Here is a 24178-nt window from a genome sequence, read left to right as displayed (position 1 = left end):
CTTGCCAACCCAAATTGTGCTCTGACCACTGCCGGCTCCAAAAGAACACTGGTCCACCGATGGAAGAACAGCCGAAACCTAATGGAAACGCCACAGCCACACCGGAGCCAGACATTCGCAAAATGTTTGCCAGCTCAAGTAATCTCTAACAACCATTGAGCAGAAAATCGACACTGTAGCCGACAGGTTGGATAGATTAAGCGATAAGGTCTCCAGCCATGATGAGCGCATTGGACGGGTGGAACAGCGCACTTCTGCACTTGAAGACAAAGGAGTAACGTTGCGTGAAAAACTGTCAAATATGGGAAAAAGTGTTAAAAAACAAGAACAAGGACATAGAGGCCAGATCGAGGTGTAATAATTTGTACATTATTGGAATCCCGAATCTACCGCAATGTCTTGTATCAAGGATTACGTTGACGAGATACTGAGATCCATCTTTGAGGACTCCCTGTTGGCAGTCTGCATAGTGGAGAGGGCTCACAGGGCACTAGACCCCAGGCCCCCCCGGGGCCCCTCCTAGGCCAATATTTTCTCCCTTGCTAAATTACCGCGCCAGGGACACTGTGCTGATTAAAGCCACAGAACACCAAGAAACCAGGTTTCAAGGTAAGGCTATATCATTCTATCCAAACTTTACTCTAGCAGTTCAGGCGGCAAGAAAAGAGTTTGTACCAAATAAACATATGCTTCAGCCACCAGATTTGTGCGCAACCTTCGCCCTGCTAAATCGTCAAGGCGCCTGGACTAAGCGGCGAAGGAAAAGGAATGTCTCAGTGAAAACAACTGATGTTATGGACATGGTCGACAATGAGATCTCCTGCAAGTAAACTGAACCCATTCTACCTTGCCTTTCTATTTTTGTAGTAGCTTGATCCCTCCTATTTGCTCTAGTCGAACTGTACTGCAATATATTGATTAGCTATGTCTGCTGTACAGAAAGGCAGATTACCAAGGTGTCTTGTTCGTCAACCCGCCTCCCAGCTTCCACCGCTGGGAATTGCTGTGTAACTGATTCCTATACTGTCACTCTTTGCTGGCCTTAAGTGGCCTTGTTGGGGGCTGAGGGGGTTGTGGTTTTTGGGGTATGTTGGTTTTTCATATGGTCCCTTTTCTTCTTTTTCCCCTTTGCTCCTTCCCTCCCCTTTCTCCGCTGGCCTCCACACACTATGCGCCTTTGAGCAGTGTGCCTGCTGTGTGAATGCAAGACCATTGTGGCTGTCATGGGTGCTCCTGCTGTGAATGCGACTACACTGAATCAATCACTTGGATTGTATGGGTTTAAATGACAGAAGGAAGGCGAGACTGGTAGCTGCCTATCTTAACCGTCAAGGAGCAGACATCAGTTTCTTTTCAAGAACTGCAATTGACTGAGAATAACAGTGAATGACTGTGAGCGGGGTAAATCGGGGAGAAACTTATAGCATGCTATTCGAACCATGCTAGAGGAGTGGCGATCCTCTTGAGGAAAGGGCTGCCATGGTGCATGCATAAGGCTCTGCGCAATCCATAAGGCGCTATTTAATGCTTGCAGGCACCCTGGGTGGTCACCTGAGTAGATTGCTATTGGTCTACGGACCTAATGTAGACCACCCAGACTTCTTTTGTGTGGTTTGGCGGCTGGCTGACAGATTGCCGAGTTCGAGGAAGTGGCTGTAAGAGAGACTTATTATCAGGGAAAAGAAACCAGAGCCAGGCAATATGGAGAGGTAGAGCGGGCCGGTAAAACACTTGCTGGCCTCCTTCAGAAACTATTGGCCAGTGATTATATTAATGAATTACGCAAAACAGATAGTGAGATGGCGATAGGCCAGACCGCTGTGCAGGCAGAAATAATGTCCTTCTACTCCTCCTTACATGCAGCTAGACAAAATACCATTCACCCCTATCCGACCACCTTCTTTGGTTCTATCCAGCTGCTCTGGCTAGACGGTGACGACTGCAGCTATCTGGATGAACCTTTTTCGACAGAGAAGGTGATCGTTGTCATCTGAGGTCTACTAGGGGACAAGACTCTGGGACTGGACGGGCTTATGACTGCTTTTTATAAAGAATTTGCACCATTGCTGGCACCACACCTGATTAACATGTCTGATGAATCTCTTGAGCGAGGGGTCCTCCCGCCTACACTTCAGGAGGCGCTTATTGCCACAAGTTTGAAGCCAGACAAAGACCCATTAATGTGTGACTCCTACAGATCGCTGTCAATGATAAACTTAGATATTAAAATCCTGGATAAACTCTTTGCAACACGGCTGCTCCCTCTGCTGCCTCTGGTACTGAGGCCTTACCAGTGCGACTTGGTTCCTGGAGGAGCCACATCACATAAATGGCATACATTTGTTGCATCTTTTCAGAAGATAGACCCCTTGATCTCAGCAGTGGCAATAATATTCAATGCCACCAAGGCATTTGAGACCCTGGAGTGGCCGTATATGTTTGCCCTGCTGGCCCGGTAGGCACTGTGATGTATTCCTATAGGTACTGTATCGATTCCCCTATTCCTGACCCTGGTTTGGTTAATAATTAACTAGCAGCCATCCAACGGTGCAAAAACCGTTATCTGATTAAGCCACACCACGGCACAGAAGCGCGTTATCTGATTAGGTCATAACGCATGCCATCTAATTAGACAAGCGATATTCCTCCAGCCCCTGATAAGGCATACGGAGTTCTCAAAACAAATCAAACCTACAGCGACCTGGGAAATTCCCATAGCCATTGTTTTGATTTCACCGAGAACTTCAGTAAAAGAATGTGCGAACGAACCCGTTCATATGACATCCTTATTGACGTATATATGTCAATCCTTACGTCAATCTCGGCACCTTTCAGGTATAAATATTACCGACATTGCCTTAAGCAAACACATGCGGTGGTGACGAGATTGGAGCAGCGAGACGTGCCGAGGAGCCCAGCAGAGAGCGAAGCCCACAGGCGCTGCCCCTCCTTCCTGACGCGCTGAGAACGAGACGCTGCCTTTCTCCTGCAGAGAAATCCAGCTCTGGCGCTTCCAAGCAGCCCCCGCAGGCAGCTGGAATATCAAGACCTGGGATAAGAGATACCAGCCCTCCACCATTCTAGATCTCAGGTACAGAACTGAATAACCCCTTGCAGAGAATTCTCGAGTCAGTCCCTTGGCACAACAAACTTAACTTAAACTGCTACTTATCTACTCCCGCCCACGTATTAGGCTTAGGTCAGGTACATTGGGGTAGGCGTGGTTAGAAGCACCAGTTGAGTACGATTAGTCAAATGTATATATGTATGTATCTATTTTATCCATTTTAAAGTATCATATGGCTCAGAAACCATATCAATGCTTTTACAGTATTATTTTATAATTCTGTCTTTACTGTACGCACTTTACTTAACTACAAGTATTGCAATAATAGCGATTCATTTCTCTTGTATGAGAAAAGAGACTGATCAATAAATAACATCTTTTATTGAACACGCCCGTCTCTTCCTTTTCTCTACAATCTGGTGAAACTAAGAATGCACTGAACTGACTGAGTAAAATAAGTTGTCTTTTGTTTTCACACGACTCTAGAGATACACTCTTGATTAGGGGAGAGCAAAGTTGTCATGTCTATGGTTGTCAGAAACTAAATCCCTTCTTGTCTATCCAGGGAGGTTAAAATCCTCCTTGCCTATTCGAGAAAGTTTCTAGTGAACTCTGAGCTAGCTGGCAAACACAAAACTTTAAGTCTAATATCGTCGGTAGAAGAACTAGTTAACCTCTGCCCTAGGTCTATACTATTGAAGATATTATTCCAATGCGCAGAGCCTATTGGGATAATAGGAACTACACTACATGGCGCCCAACGGTTTGGATAGGCGATAAAACTAACGCAAGACATTAGAGTAACTCAGTCGTGCTTTTTCACACAGACCCCTTTTTCCCATAATACTCCAAAGACGTCTGGAGTGGGTGAAAGGTCATATCCGCCAAACCTCGCAGGAGGAGACTCCTATGTATGGTTCTTGGTTTACTCAACGTTGAAGGATACACTGTTCCAAAATATTGTGCATCTAATCTTTGTTTCCATAGAAACCTGATCTGCAAATAAATGAAATAATCTTCTTGACAATAGTATGTCAGAAACTGAAGAAGAAAGGGAGACAGCTAGATTAGCAACTGAACTCCTAGCAGCTGACAATACTCTGCTGCAAAATGACCCGGATATAATACTCATCCCGGTCAACATAAGAAAATCTATAACCTTAAAACTTATAGAAAATGGACTGACACCAAGAGGTGGTACAGTCATATTCGTAATTGAGGCACACGAATATCGGCAGACAGAGGTATTCTATTCATGGATAAACTTTCCAGCAGCAAACGCTGTAACAAAGGACTTCCACTATTACAAAATAGAGGAACCTCCTAATGAGTACATTCCTTTCGAGGAGGTGGAAATACCACTCAAATTCCAAGAGCACCTGCTCTTGTTTAATGGCGCCCTAAAACATAATAATCACTTCACCAGGCTCGGTCCACTACGTAGACCAGGAGCAACGTGGCCGGTCCTAGCCGGATACACACCACATCCAGACATTGAAGAAATGCCTGCACCAGATCTTTTAGCACAGCTAAAACAATTAATAAAAATACATAGACAATTAGTCCAATATGTAATGCGGACTTCAACAATCCAACCAGCAATTAAAATTCCACAGCTGACCACTCATCAGGGGAACACAAATAAAATTACACCACAGAACATACAGTCCTGTCTAGGTAAAGTACCCGCAAAACGGGAACAAATTCCATTCTGGTTAGCACAAAAAATCACTCAAATAGAGGCGGTATTTCCAGATACCACCCCGGTTGAGAAACACAGGATCCTGACTATCTGTCTTCCAATGGGAATCGCACCACATGTGGAGGACTGTGACACTTGGGGAACAGTCTTTGCTTCCATTTACACAAAAACACATGGTGTACCATCCATGTCAGTAATACCAGATGTGCTAAAACAGATTCAAGATGAATACGGTCCAGAACCCGCTTTAACTCTCGGTATGAAACTACTGAAAGATTTCAAGCAGGTCTCGGCAATATTATTAGCCAACATAAAGGGAGAAGCAGCAAATGTGGCGATTCGCCAGAGGTTAAAAGAGACAAATATAGCAGACCAACCATCTGAAATTGCCAGAATCATAGAAAAATCCTATGAAGAACTAGGAAGAGATAGTTTGGGTGGAATACCAGTGAAACCCCAACTAGTTGAAAGTCCTGAAAAGGTATTTATAAAAAATAATTTAAACACTCAAAAAAAGAGCTGGGATGGAAATAAGCAATCCAATCTTAAAGAAAAAAGATTCCAGTCCAGAGGAAGGTCTCCTCGGCGGAGAGAAAGATCTCCTGATCAAGGATGCAAGTCTCCCCAAAGGGAGCCCTCTGTGAAAAAATACAACCTTAGAAATAGGGATAATATAAAAAAAACCTGATAGATATCAAGATATTGATACACGTCCCTCTCAATCTTTTCAGACTTCCTCACAGAAATCGGAAAGAAGAGGACGATCAGAACACAGGGAAGAGCACGTCAAGTCCAAAGACAAAGAACCTGCTCATCTGAATAAAAAATTACAATTTTCAAAAAAGAAGGTAGCCAGTATTAAAGTAATCAACAATGCCGAGAATACTGAGGACACCGCTGAAAAACGGAGAATGGGCTCAGACAATGCTAGACAGCGCAGCAGAAGTGAGCATAGCTCGCAAAGTCCTTATGAATCATCTAGAGACAGTGGACACGAATGAATACATTCAGGTGGAAACTGCAGATACCAGAGTTAGCAAACCTCATAAAATATATGAAATAACATTGCGTATAGAGGGGGATAAGACTAGAAAAATAAGGGGTCTATTTTAGGATAATCTCTCCAAGGGCTATGACATCCTTCTAGCTGAACGAGACTGGCCTCCAGAGTTTGTCAGGAAGAAATAATTATGCCTGCCTTCTCAAACCATATTCCAATTCATAAAAAATATACACTTGCAAGAAAGTGGGCAGTAGCTCAAGCCCCTGCCTTATATAAAAATCATGTGGGATGGGATGAGGACTCTCCTCCTCACAAAATCCAGTTAAAATCACAACCTACTGCACAGAGGCAGTACCCGATTAAGCAAGAAGCTAAAAAACAGGTAAAAGAGATCCTAGATCAACTTGAATACCAGGGGGTGATTGAAACTTGCACCTCACAAATGAACAACCCTTTGTTTCCTGTCTCCAAACCAGACAATTCATATCGTCTTGTTTTGGACTACAGACACCTTAATTCATGTTGCAAAACATTTGCAGTACAAAACTCGCATAGAGCTGCACTAATGAATACCATAGTGCGCAAAAAATCCAAAACCACATTAGACATTTCTAATGGATTCTTTTGTCAAAATATAACACCAGAGAGCAGATATTTGACGGCGTTCTCAATAAATGGCACGCAAAAAAAATTCTGTCGTTTGCCCCAGGGGTTCAAAAACAGCCCAGGATTATTCTCAGCGAGAGTAACAGAATTACTACAAACATATGATGACGAGGCATTATCTTATGTCGACGACATCTATCTAACAGATGATGACTTGGATACTCACTTGAAGAGAGTGAACACCATAATACTTGGGTTCGCAGCAGAGGGTTACAAATTCAACTTTAAAAAGTCAAGAATTGCCCATCTAACAGTCCTGTTTTTAGGATATGAACTATCAAGTGAAGGAAAAAGCCTGGCCGACAATTTCTTAGAGAAATGTGCTGTAATCCAAGCACCTAGAACACTGAAAAACTTACAATCAATTCTAGGCTTCCTAAATTTCGGAAGAACTTACATTATAAATTATGCAGAGAGAATTAAACCTCTCTATGATCTAATAAAACCAGATTTTAAAAGAATCAATTGGACTCAAAAACACACAGAAATTTTGAGATCTTTACAAACAGATATGTTAGTTCAAACAAAATTACAAACACGTGACAACACACGCAACCTTGTGATTCGAGTCATCCCAGGAAGATGCGGATTCACATACCTGACCTCTAATGAGGGAGAGAAGGTACCAATAGCATACAAATCACATTTGTACACAGAAGCTGAAAAAAGGTTCAGCATTAAGGAAAACATTGTTCATGCGGTTCAAACAGCTGTAGCAAAAGAAAAATACCAAGCAGACGGTAGACAGGTTACAGTCAGAACAGCAGAATCAGCTTTTGAGGCATTAACAACACCATGTAATTTACCCACAACTGCACTTAATCCGGAATGGATACAATGGGTAAATTCTGTTGCTACAGACAAAGTAAAATACTATTTTGACCCGGAAATGAAAGAATTAAAATATCTAGAATATGAGAGAGAATACCCTCTGCCAATCGACATTCTGCCTTTACGACAGTACGCCTGTGTAATATATACAGACGGTCATGCTCAACCCTCAGTTTGGGGAGAGCTGGCTTACAACGCCACATGCGAAATTGTAAAAGAAGTGTGGCGCGGAGGTAAATTAAGACCTCTACTTACAAAAACACACTCAGTGGAAAATAATTCAGAACAACAAACTGAAATAATGGCATTAAAAATGGCGCTAGATAATGCCAATCGCGAATTCCCGACACTTATTGTGTGCGATTCGTATTACTGCGTCAAATCATACAATAACGATTTGCAGAAATGGATTCAAAACGGTTACAAAGATGACACAGGTGCCACAATAAAGCAGAAAGCGCTTTGGGAACAATTAGTTCTTTTAAAGAAAGAACTACCAAAAACTCACGTGATACATTCACTGAGTCATCAGCGTGATGGCGTTCACGTTGCAGGGAATTCATTGGCTGAGACAGCCACAGCGGTAGCAACTAAACCGGCCTCCGTAGCTACAAAAAAGCGTACAGTAAAACACATTGACGGTGAAACTGTGCTGGCGGTCAAAACGTCATCAAAAGGCGACTGCTCAGCGCTACCGATCAATTATCCACTCAATTATACATACATAATCGATGCAAACTCAGTCCCTTTTGCTCGAATCCCTGGAGTGGGGGATAGAGTAATTCCAAACACGGACAGGAGAGGCTTGTTAATAGCAGACGCACATATGGGTGAGGGTCTCAGACACCTTAAGCAAAAAGATTCTCTGGAAGAATTACAATCAGTGTACTGGTGGCCAGGCATGAGCCTGCATCATCACATTTTTGTAAAAAACTGCCCAGACTGCAATAGAGATCGCAGTGGAGAGCGAGGAGGACTATTGCCGTGGCATTTCGCTCCAGATAAACAACAACAATAAGAAAGTACCCATCATGAAAAACGCGTTATATTAACATAAAAAGACTAATTTTCACTTATAATGTAGACCCCAGCGCTCGGCTGACTTCTGGACTGTTATAAAAGGATTTGCAAGTCTATAATGGCATATACGCTAGGAGCATGCTACGTTTTGACTAATGTATTCTCTTTAGCCCTCAAGCTTATGGGGAAGCATGGCCAAATGAGCATTGCATAGCGGGACTCTTCTCACTTCCTTCCTGAGGGATACGGGTTGGTGTAAAGAAAAAACCAAGACATAAAGCAATCTATAACGGAAAAGGTATTAGGTTCGGGAGCTGGGTGGGTCAAACATTTAATAAGTGTCCAACGTAGTCTAAATAACCTGCCAAGGAATTCTCTGAAAGGGTTCAGTCCGTACGAACTATTGTTCGGGACTAGAATGATGATCCAAGATCTTGATAGTCAGACTTCAGTGGTTAAAGACAAAAGCTTTGATATCAAAGATCGTTTGGCTATTTTGCAGGACTTAAATGAAACAAGAAAAGACCTGAGCAACATAAAGTTGAAACAACAGCCAACAACCACTGAAGAAAAACCACCTGTCCCAGCAAGGCCTGTCTGGATTCCAAAAGTCGGGGATCTGGTCAGAGAAAAGATCGCGGTAAAGAAGGAATTTGGGCCTTCTTACAGAAAAGCAGTTCCTGTCTTGTCTATCAATGGGACAAGATCAGTAGTACTACCGCCCCTTGCTGGTAAAAAGGAGAACCGAGTCATATCCATCGACCTGGTAAAACCACAATCATGTGGCCGATAACAAACAGTAGGCCAAGTGTACTCCCAAGAAGTAGCAGAACACCAATGTTTGCTACGAATACAGAGGTTCAAACTGAAAGACTGATCACATTTGGAAAATCTACAGTGAAACAACAAGGACTAAGCAATGAAGCAATGGAACTTGAACCTCTTAAAACCCAAATCAAAGCTTTTCATCAAGAAACAACAACCTATGATGACGTAACTACAGACATTGCTAATGAAACAAAGCAAAAACCAAAAGCAATTGGAACAATTGACAGAACGGCATCCGGCTACTTCATCAACTTCGATGATTCATCTGAAGATCTGAGTGAACCTAAGAAACAGCCATCAACAAAAACTTTTAAAGATAAAACTAAGGAACTTTTTCAACAGCTGAAATAAACCTATCTGATTTCTCCATGGATTGAATTTTGGGTGGCCTTCGGTGCATTTATCCTCATTCTTTGGCTCATCATGGTACTATGCTTGGGACATTTCATTGAAGGAAAATATGCTAAAATGGACACAGCAAGCCAGAAAATCAACTTGGTCCTTAAACCACACACATCCTCACACATCGAGAAAAGAGAACTTTCTTCAGTGAACTTCACAGCCAATCCTATACCAGGCGGTGTAGCATGGGACAAAACTGATTATGAAATCTATGGTCCGGTTGAAATCCTGAAGTATCCACACCAATTCAAGATCTCATTGAGTGACTTTGTAAAACCATGCACATTTGCAGATGATTGGGACTTTGAAAGTATTAATGATATGATGTCTGATCTTGTGATGTCTGCTAAATTCACAGAACATGATTATTTGCAGGGTTCGTCTAATTATGATCAGATGTTCTGCTACAACCATTATGGTAACCATTATCTACATAAATCTGCACAACCTAGAAATGTTTTAAATTATAACCAATGGGAACATTGTGCTACTCCTCCAAAAGATAGCTCGAAAACATTTTATGAAAAATATTCATACTTTTCAGGGTTTAACACAAGTAATGCAGAAACATTTTATTTCAAATTATCAAATAAGACAGGTATGAAGACCATGCTTACAAACATAAAATTGATATATTCCGATTCATTTTTGGAGCAAATGAATACATTTGGGTTTGATTTCTGGAACAATAATATTGAAACAAAAACTGTTTGGGGTACAAGAGATTGGCAAGTACAAGGTATAGAATCATTGTTAAGAGCCTGCATGATCCCAGAACAAATTATATTTTTGAACGACACGATTCAACAAACTACCTGTCTTGGCTTAGCCAAAATCAAAGATTTGAACAAACCGTCTATTCCAAAGCCAACAGTGAACAGTAATAGCTCTATAGATGTTGAGATAGACGTAAACCATATTTTAAACAAAAACAGAACACATCCTGAATGGAAAAAATGGTTGATATGGCCCACAGATACAAATAACTGTCAAGACAGATTCCTGAACAAAATACAGGGGTTCACATTGACTAGGCCAGACCCTAGATATTCCCAAAGACAACATCCAGGGATAGTAACCACCTACAGCGTGGGCAAGCTCTGCCTTCAATGGCTACCAACGTCCACACTGACTGAAATTAAGCAACACCTAACTTTACTTACAGAAGGTGCTGACTTGCGTGATTTTATTATGGGACCACGCAAACAGCGTCAAAAACGTTTCATAGCGGCCTCTATATATGCAGCTTATAACGAAGTCTGGAAAGTAACTCAAATTGAGACAGCAGAAAAAATACGGGAGATTGACCGTATTAATTTGGAAAAATCACTTTCTGTGGTGGACAATGGGTTAATGACTCTGTCCTCCAGAATATATTCTCTGGACAGAATTGTGTCTTCAGCAATCAATATAATATCGCAAGACTTACTGATGTTACAACACGGTCAGTCCCAATTGCGTTCTATTGTACAGCTTGGCTGGACGTTACAAAATCTGCATTCTGGCTATGTGCCTTGGCGTTTAATCAACACAACGTCATTATTTAATATCTTTAACCTTACTGATAAACAAATCAGTTTGGCACAGAAGGGTGCTGACTATACAATTCTGAGCATTGAAAAACTTGAGAGATTACCATTGACAATGTCAGAACGACCTGTCATTGAATGGATAATACATGGAATAATAAATATTCCGATAACTACTTTCCAGTTTCAATACTGCCAAAAATATATACAGGCAGGCCAGTATGAAAGGTTGGGTAAAGGGTACATTAAGTCAATATGGAACTTGCCCTATACACACGAATGTGTCAGTAATAAATGCCAGAAAGTGTTTCTCAGTGGCGATAATTGTGCAAGATCACTAAGCGGTACACTTCTGTGTCAGGGTATTAGTTTGCACGGAGCCTGTGAAGGGACTTCAAATAACCTTTCATGTTACCAGCTAGGCACACCTGCAACACGAATAGAACTATTCTTTAGGAGACTCTCGAACGGGAGTTACATTCTAATAGTAGATCGCAGATGTTGTAGTTTGCTGCCCGGAAAACCTTATCTCATAACCGTGACTAGGAAGGTCATGTGCTGTGAACGAGTTTTGTTCCCTAACGATTCTCCAGACAGGGAGGCAAGGTTATGGCCAGATTTGAAAATTGCTTCTATTCGAATTGATACTTTAAGCAGAATGAAGACTGTGCTCCTACAGACGCCGACCAGGCTAACGTCATCAAAAGAGACGTATGATCTCCAAGTTGCAAGGACAACGGCAGAGATTCATTCATTGTTATCAACTAATTCCCCCATACATTTCGCAGAAATACTGAACGAAATCTTAAATATTTCTGATACCAGTGGTGTCTTATGTGTATTTAAGACAGTGTTTTTAGGAGCTTTAACTCCATTCAAAGCCATCCTGGGTATTTTTCCAGATTTTGTCCATTCAATTTTTGGCGGACTTCCTCTCCTTTTGGGACTAGTGGCAGGCGTCCTATTTTTGATCCTGTTATTTCGCTATGGCAAACCATGTCACAGACAAAACACCTGCGACAAGGGAAGAAATGATCCTAGCCATTGGCTACCGGGACCGCATAACTAAAGTCCTTGGACTAGCACGGCTTCGGGACCTGAACATGACTTGGTCTCTTTCATTTAGACCAATGTGGCAAAGTTGTGTTATGCCTGTATTAAGGTGCTTGCTATGCGGCGAAGAATGCGTGTTGGACACCTGTCTGGCACTACAATCAGATTTGCCAATGGACGCAGATACCTTGTTGGGTCCGGTAACGGCTCATGCATTGTGCTGTCCCCGGCGGCTACCAATCATGATGACAGCATTCGTGGAGACTTCACCACTACGATTGAGGGGTAGTGAAGTACAAGATGAAAGCAGCATCAATCAGGTACGACCTTCAGTCAGCTATGCTGATCAAAACATCAATGGAGGCAATCATGCTCAGGCTCATGAATGCATGGTAACAACTTTTTCCGAGTTAGTGGAACTTACGCAAGAAGCTGTTGACAGTTTTTTCAACAGTCTAAATGATATGATGTTTTCACCAGAGCAGCAGGAATAACTTTGAGCAAATTAGCACTCGGAGTTCCCCACATCCTGAATTTGGCCTTCAAAATTTTTAAAGAAAAGCGATATGGAAAATTTTCTCATCAGTTTGTTCAGACTGCAAGAACCTTTTTCCCCAATTCCAATATATTTACGATTTTTGGGACACTTATCTTCTGCTTAAAGTAGACATTATTCTTAGAGAACTGAATTTCTATTTTAGGTAGTCACGAGACATTAGCTATCCTCTAGCACTGTTATACAAAACTTTATGATTGTGATGAAATGGTCTCACACTTTTTTTCTGTATTAAGAGCCATTTCATGTGTGGTTTTCGCATTTTAGTCATGCTGAATTTAAAATATGCATTATATGTTTAGCATTATTAGACTGCTTGTGCATATAGTACACGTGATAGTACATGTGATTGTGTTTCGTATATTTTATAATTCCAATTTTCAGAATACATATGAATGTATTTTGGGGTGGTACGGTATACACAAACGCTACTGGTTTCACTATGCCTAGATTTGTAAATATGGACATAGTCTACGTGGAGTGGGTGTGATGTATTCCTATAGGTACTGTATCGATTCCCCTATTCCTGACCCTGGTTTGGTTAATAATTAACTAGCAGCCATCCAACGGTGCAAAAACCGTTATCTGATTAAGCCACACCACGGCACAGAAGCGCGTTATCTGATTAGGTCATAACGCATGCCATCTAATTAGACAAGCGATATTCCTCCAGCCCCTGATAAGGCATACGGAGTTCTCAAAACAAATCAAACCTACAGCGACCTGGGAAATTCCCATAGCCATTGTTTTGATTTCACCGAGAACTTCAGTAAAAGAATGTGCGAACGAACCCGTTCATATGACATCCTTATTGACGTATATATGTCCATCCTTACGTCAATCTCGGCACATTTCAGGTATAAATATTACCGACATTGCCTTAAGCAAACACATGCGGTGGTGACGAGATTGGAGCAGCGAGACGTGCCGAAGAGCCCAGCAGAGAGCGAAGCCCACAGGCGCTGCCCCTCCTTCCTGACACGCTGAGAACGAGACGCTGCCTTTCTCCTGCAGAGAAATCCAGCTCCGGCGCTTCCAAGCAGCCCTCGCAGGCAGCTGGAATATCAAGACCTGGGATAAGAGATACCAGCCCTCCACCATTCTAGATCTCAGGTACAGAACTGAATAACCCCTTGCAGAGAATTCTCGAGTCAGTCCCTTGGCACAACAAACTTAACTTAAACTGCTACTTATCTACTCCCGCCCACGTATTAGGCTTAGGTCAGGTACATTGGGGTAGGCGTGGTTAGAAGCACCAGTTGAGTACGATTAGTCAAATGTATATATGTATGTATCTATTTTATCCATTTTAAAGTATCATATGGCTCAGAAACCATATCAATGCTTTTACAGTATTATTTTATAATTCTGTCTTTACTGTATGCACTTTACTTAACTACAAGTATTGCAATAATAGCGATTCATTTCTCTTGTATGAGAAAAGAGACTGATCAATAAATAACATCTTTTATTGAACACGCCCGTCTCTTCCTTTTCTCTACAATCTGGTGAAACTAAGAATGCACTGAACTGACTGAGTAAAATAAGTTGTCTTTTGTTTTCACACGACTCTAGAGATACACTCTTGATTAGGGGAGAGCAAAGTTGTCATGTTCTATGGTTGTCAGAAACCAAATCCCTTCTTGTCTATCCAGGGAGGTTAAAATCCTCCTTGCCTATTCGAGAAAGTTTCTAGTGAACTCTGAGCTAGCTGGCAAACACAAAACTTTAAGTCTAATATCGTTGGTAGAAGACCTAGTTAACCTCTGCCCTAGGTCTATACTATTGAAGATATTATTCCACTGCGCAGAGCCTATTGGGATAATAGGAACTACACTACAGCACGGCTTCAGATAAACGGATTTGTATCTCCCTCTTTCTCAATGTCCTGTGGTACCCAACAGGGTTGCCTGATGTCCCCTCGTCTTTTTGCTATCACCATGGAACCAGGGTAGTTCTGGTGTCTCTGTATACGGATGACGTGACACTATACGTCAAGCGCCCAGCGGAAAACATAGACTCCTTTATCAGGGAAATTACACGATTCGGTGGTCTCTCTGGGGTAACTATCAATTTGGGAAATCGACCACTTTTCCACTAACAGCGACCACGGTGCAGTTTCAGTCAGAATACCCACTAGGATGGGCTGAGGGTCCAGTGAAATACCTAGGAATCTGGCTCAGACAAAATATTGAGTAATTATGGCAATGTAACTACGGGAGACTCATGGAATGGCTTGAGTGCTGGGTGGGGCACTGGATCTCCTTACCACTGTCTCTTGCAGAGCACTTGGCAATTCCTAAAATGATTGTTCTCCCTAAGTTTCTGAATGTATTCATTAATCTTGCGCTCTCTCTCATTACGGCATTTAAGCGCTGATTGCGTTCCAACTTCGTATTGCTCGCTTGGGTGGGTAAACAGCCCAGAGTATCATGGGCATCCTTAACACTGCCCTTTGAACAAGGGGGACTGGGAGCCCCAGACATGGAGCTGTATTATAACTGCACCCAAGCCCAGTTTGGTTTTCGCTGAATTTTTCCCACCCAATTTATGGCACACATGGCGCCTGAAGCGTCTCCCACACCGTTGCATATGGTACTATATAAATCACAGCCTAGGCCACGCTCTGAGTTAGACACTGTTGGTTGTATGGCATGACTTGGTGCTTCCAGTGTGCCCCCGTCTTGTCACCCGGATCTACTGTTCCTGGAGGACACAGGAGCGTGTCAGAGACAGGACAAGTTCCATAACCACATAATGGGGGACGCTTTCCCTGAGGTGATCTTCACATCGATCGATGGTGTTCTTGCAGATGAGGACATCAGACTGCTTGACAGAAGTACATATTTCCAGATCCATGCTGCGCTGTGAGTGAGATATGCCTCATTCCCAGCGGCACCAACCACGTTCCAGGTCCTCGAGGACTTTCTAAATAACCCTTCATCATGTAAACTCCTCACCCGTCTGTATGCAGGTATGCAGCGTCAGGTGCCAATATATGCACCTGCTGTGCGCAAAGGGTGAGAGTAGCTGATTGGTGCCCCCATGAAGGGGGAGCAAAGGGTTTAGTGCTGTCCGCAAGCATTGAGACTTATCCCCCAAATACAGATTGAGATTAATCCACTTCAAGTTCCTCCACCAAATCTACAGGTCTCCTACATTGGTACACAGAGCTGGTCTGAGTGAAGAACGTGAGGTGTGTGCATTGCTGGGCACCGGAGGTTGTTTTTTCTGCATCTGGCTTATACCTGCCTGGAGGTTTCATGTTACTGGGGGCGCGTCTTTGAAGTGCCAGATGAAATAAATGCTTGAGTATGAGTTGAAGCAATCCCCTCTGACAGCACTCCTGGGACATGTGAGACCTGTGCCGGCACTGTGCAGGAAGTTGGCGGCTTTGCTCTTGCTGCTAGTCAAGTGGCGGGTAGCCATGCGCTGTGGCAGACGATGCAGCCTTCATGCTGTTGAATGGCTGAGTGACGTGGCATTCTGTCAGGGACAGCTGACTGACTACTGGGAGCTGATGGCCATACCGACCTGTCCCAGGGACATCTGGGAACCGTTCCCACCCACTAGCCTCTGACAAAACTCCCCTATGCCAATGAATGAATGCAATGTGTAGGAAACAACTAAACCGTAAACAGATTGAATAAAGTTAAGTTGGCGCATAACATCAAACCTCCTTGGAGGCCAGCATCCCCCTACCCTCCCCATATCTCCTCGTTATTCTTTTCTTTCCCTCTCTTCTATTCCTCTGCCGTTTCACAGGGACTGTTTAGGGTTTGCAGGGATTAGACCACTGGTGGACACTACTCGACCACGAAAATGTAAAGGTGTGATGTAGATGGTTGCCCGCGCTGAGAAGGATCGCTGACCGCGCCTTACTCTATACACTCATTTACTGCATTGTGTTGTTGTTGTACCTGTAGCCTCTATGCTACTTAAATAATAAAAACAAAATAAAAACAAAAAATAAAGAATACTGACAGCAAATGTCATGTCTACACTACAGGCTCCCATTGTTTGCTGTATCTCTTAAAAATAAGAAAGAAGACGAGGAAACTAGGGAAAACACAACATACACACCTGATAAAAAAAATTCTAGTCCTCTTTTCAACTGGTTGCTCAACAGATAACAAGATCTTGTTGCATGTTTTTACACAATTGGCAGTGTTTTTTTTGTTGTGCATGGCTTTTACTGGAAGCCATTAATGTGAGTACGGTTTTCAAACCACTTTATTCAGAGCTCTGAGACAAGAGCAGTGTAAAGAGATCTTTTTGTGCTCAAATATTTTATTCTATATGGAAAAAAGGAATACAATCAAGATAAATAGCATTACATAAATACCAAAAATTGATTCATATGAGTAAATAATTAAAAAGTTTAAAAGAGTAACATGACAAAGTATTTTAACTGTGATAGGTGAAACCCATAATATATACATGACCATGTACATATAATGACAAAAAGCAGGTATTTTAAAGTCAATGAATAATAAATATAATTCCAAAGGAATAGGGGTCGGAAGAAAGACCACCATATAGTACAGTGATGTGTAGTAAAACACATAATACTTGGTAAGTAAGGTGTATCACCAAGGGGGATGAAACCGGGAGAGGGAATGAAAAAGAAGGATGGGAAAAGAAAAGGGTAGTAGTGGGGGATACAGGGGGTATGATGGGACATCTGCTACACATATAATAATAAAATCAAGAGAAGGACGTTGAGCTACTAAACCCCAGCAGACAAATCCATGTAATTGTCCAAAGAAGGCCATACACTGCTAGGGATTGAAGGCGTAGAATGTTTACCTTCAATAAAAGTATGAGATCCTCGAATATATGACACTTAAGCCCATCAAGTGTGGTATGTTACAAGATGAAAGGATTTCCATTCCATGAGTATAATCTTGACTGAGGTGTATAAGAGCAAATCTAACAATTCCAGATCTCTATTATCAACAGGTAGAGGGGCAACAGCCCCCCATGGACCCAGCACAATCATAGGAAAGGAAAGAATGATAGGTGTATTGATGATTATAGACAAATGATTCTGTATAGGTTCCCAAAAGGAGTCTAACAGTGTACATTTAAAAAACATATGTTGATGTGTGCCCGGTTCTAAATTGCAATTCCAACATAGATCGTTGTCTCGTAATTTCAATTTGTGCGAAACAGCAGGAATCCACTGTAGGAGATTCATTGTGAAAAATTTGGATTGAATTAGTGATGGAGCAATTTTGTTATGAAGGGATAATTTCCCTATCAACTGCCAGGTATCATGGGAAACTTGTTTAAATATATATTCTTCAAAATGATAAGACCATTAAACACAAGTATTTGTGGATTATGGAGACTGTGGAGTACAGAAAAATGTGAACATTTTGGAAGCTGTATGACCCGAACGTAGACACAGAGTGGGAAGTGTAACAGTAACTTTGAGTTTGAAAATAAATAAAAAAATCGATGTTACTGAGATGATGTATTTTGACTAGGAAGAAAAAGGAAAGAGGGCCATGATTAGTATCGTAGAGGTCTCTCACTAGTCTAATACCTTTCGAGGCCCACTGGGAAGCCGTAGTAAAATCAATGTTAGTAGTGAATTTAGGATTAAGACACAAAGTTCTCCATCTAGATTTATGAAAGGGATTCAAGAGTCTTCTATCAAGGTATTTTAAAGCATTGATCGTATCTGACATAGTACGCTGAGAGATTGCAAATACAAATTTTGAGGATTGAAAGGAGTGAGAGAGTGGTAAAAGCAGAGCACAATGTTGTTTTATATGTACCCACTGAGGCACATAGTGAGATTCTGGTAAAAACCAAATTGCTCCTTAGGAAGGATGTTTTGTCTAAATTCTAGTCTGGGAGGTGAAAGAGATCTTTGATTTTCACTGCCTTTTAATCAGAAAAGTGAGAAATTGGCTCTGAAACAAGTGCTCTGGTAGTTGACTCTGACATCACAGTACCTCTATGAAGCTGAGGGAGGTGCTGGAATAGTGGTTGATCTAATGTTTCTGCAAAGACTGATCAGAGACAGAAGAATCTAGGGAGTCACTCTTCAACCACCAACTGCCATCTTTTCTGTCAGTACTCTGCTGGCTTGGATTAAGAGTTGAGAGCATGGCTAAGGATCGGGAGGGAAATTGGAGAGACAGGGAGTGGTTGGTGAGAATGGCGGGATGCGTGGAATTTTATTTTGTATATTGGGCATGAGTCCAGACTGGATGGAGAGGGTTGCAGGACACTGGAGTTTAAAAAAAAAATCTTGGCTGTTGAAGGTAGGGGAAGATAGGGAAGCACTATTGATGATGGTGGGGTAGGGGCAGGATGATACTGCTGGAATATTATTTAACTGATTACAAGTAGACATACCTAAGAGGACTGAGGCCAGTAGATATTTTGGGACATGTGAGGGAAAATGGCAGTTAGGTCAACCTGGACTTGCAGAATAGTGCCTGAATAGAAGGCAATTATAGTGAGTAGCAGCCTTCTTTCAATGTTCAAGGAGCAGGTTTGTCCTATTAATGAGGTAAAATGCCAAACAATTGTTTTTGTAAGCTTCATGCAGACTCAGAGGCAGATTCACCACGCAGTTGCATTGTCCTTTTGTCATGTACTGGGACGCAAGGGCTACTAAGAAAGATTTATCAAGTCATGAAAGGCCACCTTGCGTGGCCTTGCACGACTTGATAACTCTAGATAAGAACAACGCAGTGCAAATCCCTGCATTGTGATAATCTGCTCCAAGAAGGCGTTCCATGGGTGGAGCATGGGTGTTCCCACACATCCATCCATGGATATTGGCACATTCCCAGATTTACCATGTTAAACATTGCATTGTTGGTTAATTGGGGTGTAAGCCCTAGTCAAGCAGTCACCACAATCCTAGTCAGAGTAAGGAACAAATATACCCTGATTTAACCTGTGCTCACCGTCTGGTAGATTGTCGCAGAGCAGTCAGGCTTAACTTTAAAAGCAATGTGTGAAGTATTTGTTCAACACTTCAAACAGTAAAACAGTGAAAATACCATACAAAAAGATTCCACACCAAGTTAGAATGCTAAAGCTTAATTTAAAAAATAAAACAAGATCAAAACAACAAAAATCCATTAAGCAGAACTGGAGTAATGAATTTACCTCCTGGTTACGATTTGATAGAGTTGGAGCCATTGGAGGAGGCATAGCAATTATTCATAAGGCTCAGCTAGGATGTACTACATCCCCTTTAACATTGTCAAATCTGAGGCCCTCACATTTAGAATTTCCCTCTTGGTGACATGTTCTTTCTCAGGGGGACTGATCTACAGAACCCCAGGACCAGTTTCAAGAATCTGCCCCAGACCTGCTGGCAAGCATGCTCATAGAGAAAAGTGCCTTTACCTTGTTAGGTGACTTTAACGTCCACCTGGATGATCCCAGTGACTCATCAGCCAGGATATGCCTACCTGACATGGAAGCCTTACAGCTTTATTTATTTATTTATTTTAGGAGTTTTATATAGTGCTAGCTGGACCCGAGGGTATCAGAGCACTTTACAAAAAGTAAATTATGAGCAAGTAGGCAGTACAGAGTATAGTCAAACATGTGGATCAAGCCGAGAATAGGACGAACAAAGGTGCAGTTGCGCTTTCACAATTGGTACCGTCTGCCACTCATGAGAAAGGCCATCTCTTATACCCCATTTTCTCAAATGACCTCAGACTGAAGGTACTAGATCCCATATGGATGCCGTGGACTGATCATGCCTTGATTCCACTGCATTTCTGGATACCTTTGGTAGGAGAACAAAAAAACAACATACAGTAGTGGGACGAAAATGGCCTGGGATAGTTCCTAAGGCCTGGATCTGTGATCTGGAGTCCTCTATGCCACCAGACACAAAAGATATTGAAGAGGCCCATAGCAACTGCCTAACATGATTCAATAGTTCTATTGACAGAAATTTTAGGAAGCCAGGGAACTCTAACTCATAACAATTCTAATAAATCTTCCTGGTTTTCTCCTATGCTGGTTGCAGAACTGTAAAATACTGGAACATGACTTAAGGAAGTCTCATGACCCTGAACTAAAAGGAAGCTATAAAATAGCTATACAGCTCTAGCATAAGAGCATTAGGAAAGCGCAGGCTGCTTTTTATGAAGAAAAAATAGCAACATCTTCCAACTCCTCTAAGGAGCTCTTTAAAATTGTTAAATCACTCACTACTGTAGACCAAGGATCAAACAGCCCCCAATACTCAGAGGAACGGTGCAATGGGTTGGCCATTTTCTTTAAAAGCAAAGTGAAAAACATCTACAATTCTCTCCACCCTAATCCTATGACGACATTAGGCGCTACACAAAGACCATATAACAAGTCACAGAGTGAGCACAAGGAACCATTCCAATTGGCCGCACCTGCTCCTAGGTTTATCCCGTTGGTGAAGATAGATCATATATCTTCCCTATTACAGAAAATCAAGTCAGGATCCCCACTAGACCCAGCCCCACCGCACATCCTCGCCCAGGGTGGAAAACCCGTTCTCACCCAACTATGCAATTTAATTAATCTCTCTTTTGAAAAAGGCAAGGTATCCAGAGAGTGGAAACATGCTATCATTAAACCCCTGCTGAAAAAAAACACATTTGGACCCGCTGATTTATCACATTACCACCCAATATCGCTATTGCCTATAGTGGGCAAGATTGCAGAAAAACATATGAACAGCACGAGCTCTACCTTTCTTGAAAACAATAATGTCATCCACCAGACTCAGATGGGGTTCAGACCTAAACACAGCACTCAGTCAGCCCTGTTGGTGGTCACCGAAAATCTCAAATCTATCCTTGACCAAGGAAGAACTGCGGCTGTGGAACTCAGTGCTGACTCAAACACTGGAACGTTTTGGAATTGGAGGAACAGTGAAGCAATGGGTTGTGTCATTCCTGAGTGACAGGACCTTCCAATGTATGGAGGCCGGTTTTAAGTAGGACCTTCTCAGCACCATGGGGAGTCCCCCAGGGATCCTCCCTGAGTCCGACTTTTTTCAATATCTATCTAAGTCATTTGGCACATATAACCCAGGAATTTGGTATTTCCATTGTGTCATATACAGATGACAAGCAACTAGTGTTCTCAATTTCAGACTCTCAACTCAGACCACCGACAACTTGCCCCTTGCCTTATAAAAAATGGATCATGGATGGCGGACTGTAGACTCAAATTGAATGGGGATAAGACAGAATTGGTGATTCTGGGTAACAACTTTAATCTTCGATCAGAGATCTTCTGGCCAGCCAGCTGGGGGCCATCTCCTCCCCCCAAAGCAGCCATAAAAAACCTACGTGTGTGGCTGGACCAGAATTTACCAATGGAGGTACAGGCAAAAAATTATCTGGCACTTGTTTTGGGATGTTACGTTTGATCAGAAAAATTATATCCCTACTCCCAGCGGACGCCAAGAGGATCCTAATCCATGCCTTAGTGATATCAAGGCTGGATTACCGCAACTCTCTTTTTCTCGGTTCTCCTAAATAAGTAACAAACAGATTACAAATTGTTCGGAATGCAGCTGCCCGACTGCTACTAAACATACCCAGATGTCAATCTGTCAAACCAGTATTGATAGAACTGCATTGGCTCCCGATTCAAGCCAGAATCAAATTTGAGTCCTTAAGTCTGGCCCACCGAGCCACGTATGGGAGGGGCCCTGCCCTTAACCAAAAGCTGGTCGCCCATTATTCTCCCCATCGACAACTTAGATCAAGCTCAAAATTATTGATGAAAGCGACCGTAATCAAAAGAGCCGGATGGGATGGAAGATTCTTCACTCATCTGGTACCAACACTTTGGAACAGCTTAGACCCAGAGCTTTGACTCACTGAAAATGAAGCATCCTTTAGAAAAAGACTCAAGACATGTCTCTTCCCATAAGACTAAGTGCTCACTGCCTCTACCTCTGCATCACCTCAGTGCTGAGATGCCGAAGGATAGTCACGCGCTTTACAAATCCCATAAGCAGTTCTTTTAGCAGCACAGCAGCACAGCAGTCCTTCTTCCTGGCAGAGTATCCACAGGTCCAGAGGTGTACTTAAGTGGTGGTGGCAGAGGTCCAATACCTATACCCAGTTTGGCCTTTTTAGTAGCAGAGATTTTAAAGGCAGGCCTTTGAAGTGCTCCCTTTCTGCTCTGGCCCCAGACTCACTACAGGGGGTGATGCAGCCCTTTGTGTGGGGACAGGACACAGCCTATTCAGGTGTAAGTGAGGCTGAATCCAAGTTCTCCCTCCCATCCTGCGGAGGGAATACTTAAAGCACTTAAAGCCCAACTGTCACTTACCCAAGACATGTGATCAAAGACACACACAAGGCACCAAATGGACGAAGTGGCAGTTTCAGAATTGTTATTTAGAATCCAACTTCTCCGTAAGTCAGAATTTTAAATTAGTATTCCAGAGACACCAGACTTGGAGGTCTTATCTCCTCCCAAATAGAAATTACACTTATAAGATGTAATAAGGTAATCACAATGTTATTCTTTGGGGGATATAAGCCTTCCAGCAGTGAAAAATTACTTTGGGAGTTTTTCAGTACCAGGTAATGTAAAACTTAAAAGTACATGTCCTGCCTTTTAAATACATCGCACCCTGAAAAAAAAATGGCTATCTTTATTTGCGCTAATCTAAGATTCATGAAAGCAACTCGACCATGGAAATTTGCATTTGAGATAGCAATTTTGATTGTAGTTCTATCTAAGAGTGCCAAGTACCTGAATTTCGTTGAGTTAACTTTTAACTTTCTTTATCGTTTATCATTTTTACTTTTCATTTCTGATTTCCGAATGTTAAATATTCTTGCTGTTATCAGAGATCTATAAGCCAAGTCCTTTGGAGAATTTCTTTTTTTTGTTACAGGTGATGGGTGCAAAGAAATCTATGTCTCCATATTTTGAAGTATTCCCGGGATCCCATGTAGGTGCCAGAAGATGATGCCTGTTTTTCCATATAGATTCTACAGTCACATAGAATGACAAATTCCTAGTGGCAGGAGACAGTCAGAGTATTGGACAATTTTAGCAGCAGTCCCAAGTACAAACTTGACCACACATGTACACACACATGCACCAATGTCACTTTTTAACAGCACCACCAAATGGTATTGACGCACACAACAAAATGTTTTAGCGGCACTTCCATAATGGAGAAGATAACAAATTCCAATATTTATTAACAGCTAAAATAACGTGGGGGAATCATACCAATAATGTTCAATATTTCACTGGAGACACGCGTCAACGCTGAGAGAAGAGAAGGTTAAAGCAACCACCCAAGGCCGGAGTTCAGCACTGTTCATGATGGGACACTTTGCAAAATACCATGACCAAATTCCAACAATTAATAATACACACTGTTTCTACAGTGGAGTTACAGGCACAGCAACAATTTCAGAACTGGTCAACAGGATCCAATCACACACCCCAACATTCTCTTGTAACAAGTTTGGTGTCTACTTTCTTGATTGATTGGTCAAGCTAAGTGGCAAAC

Source organism: Lissotriton helveticus, chromosome 4_1 (genome assembly GCF_964261635.1).
Source record: "Lissotriton helveticus chromosome 4_1, aLisHel1.1, whole genome shotgun sequence".
Lineage (NCBI taxonomy): Eukaryota > Metazoa > Chordata > Amphibia > Caudata > Salamandridae > Lissotriton > Lissotriton helveticus.
This window is presented reverse-complemented; position numbering follows the sequence as displayed.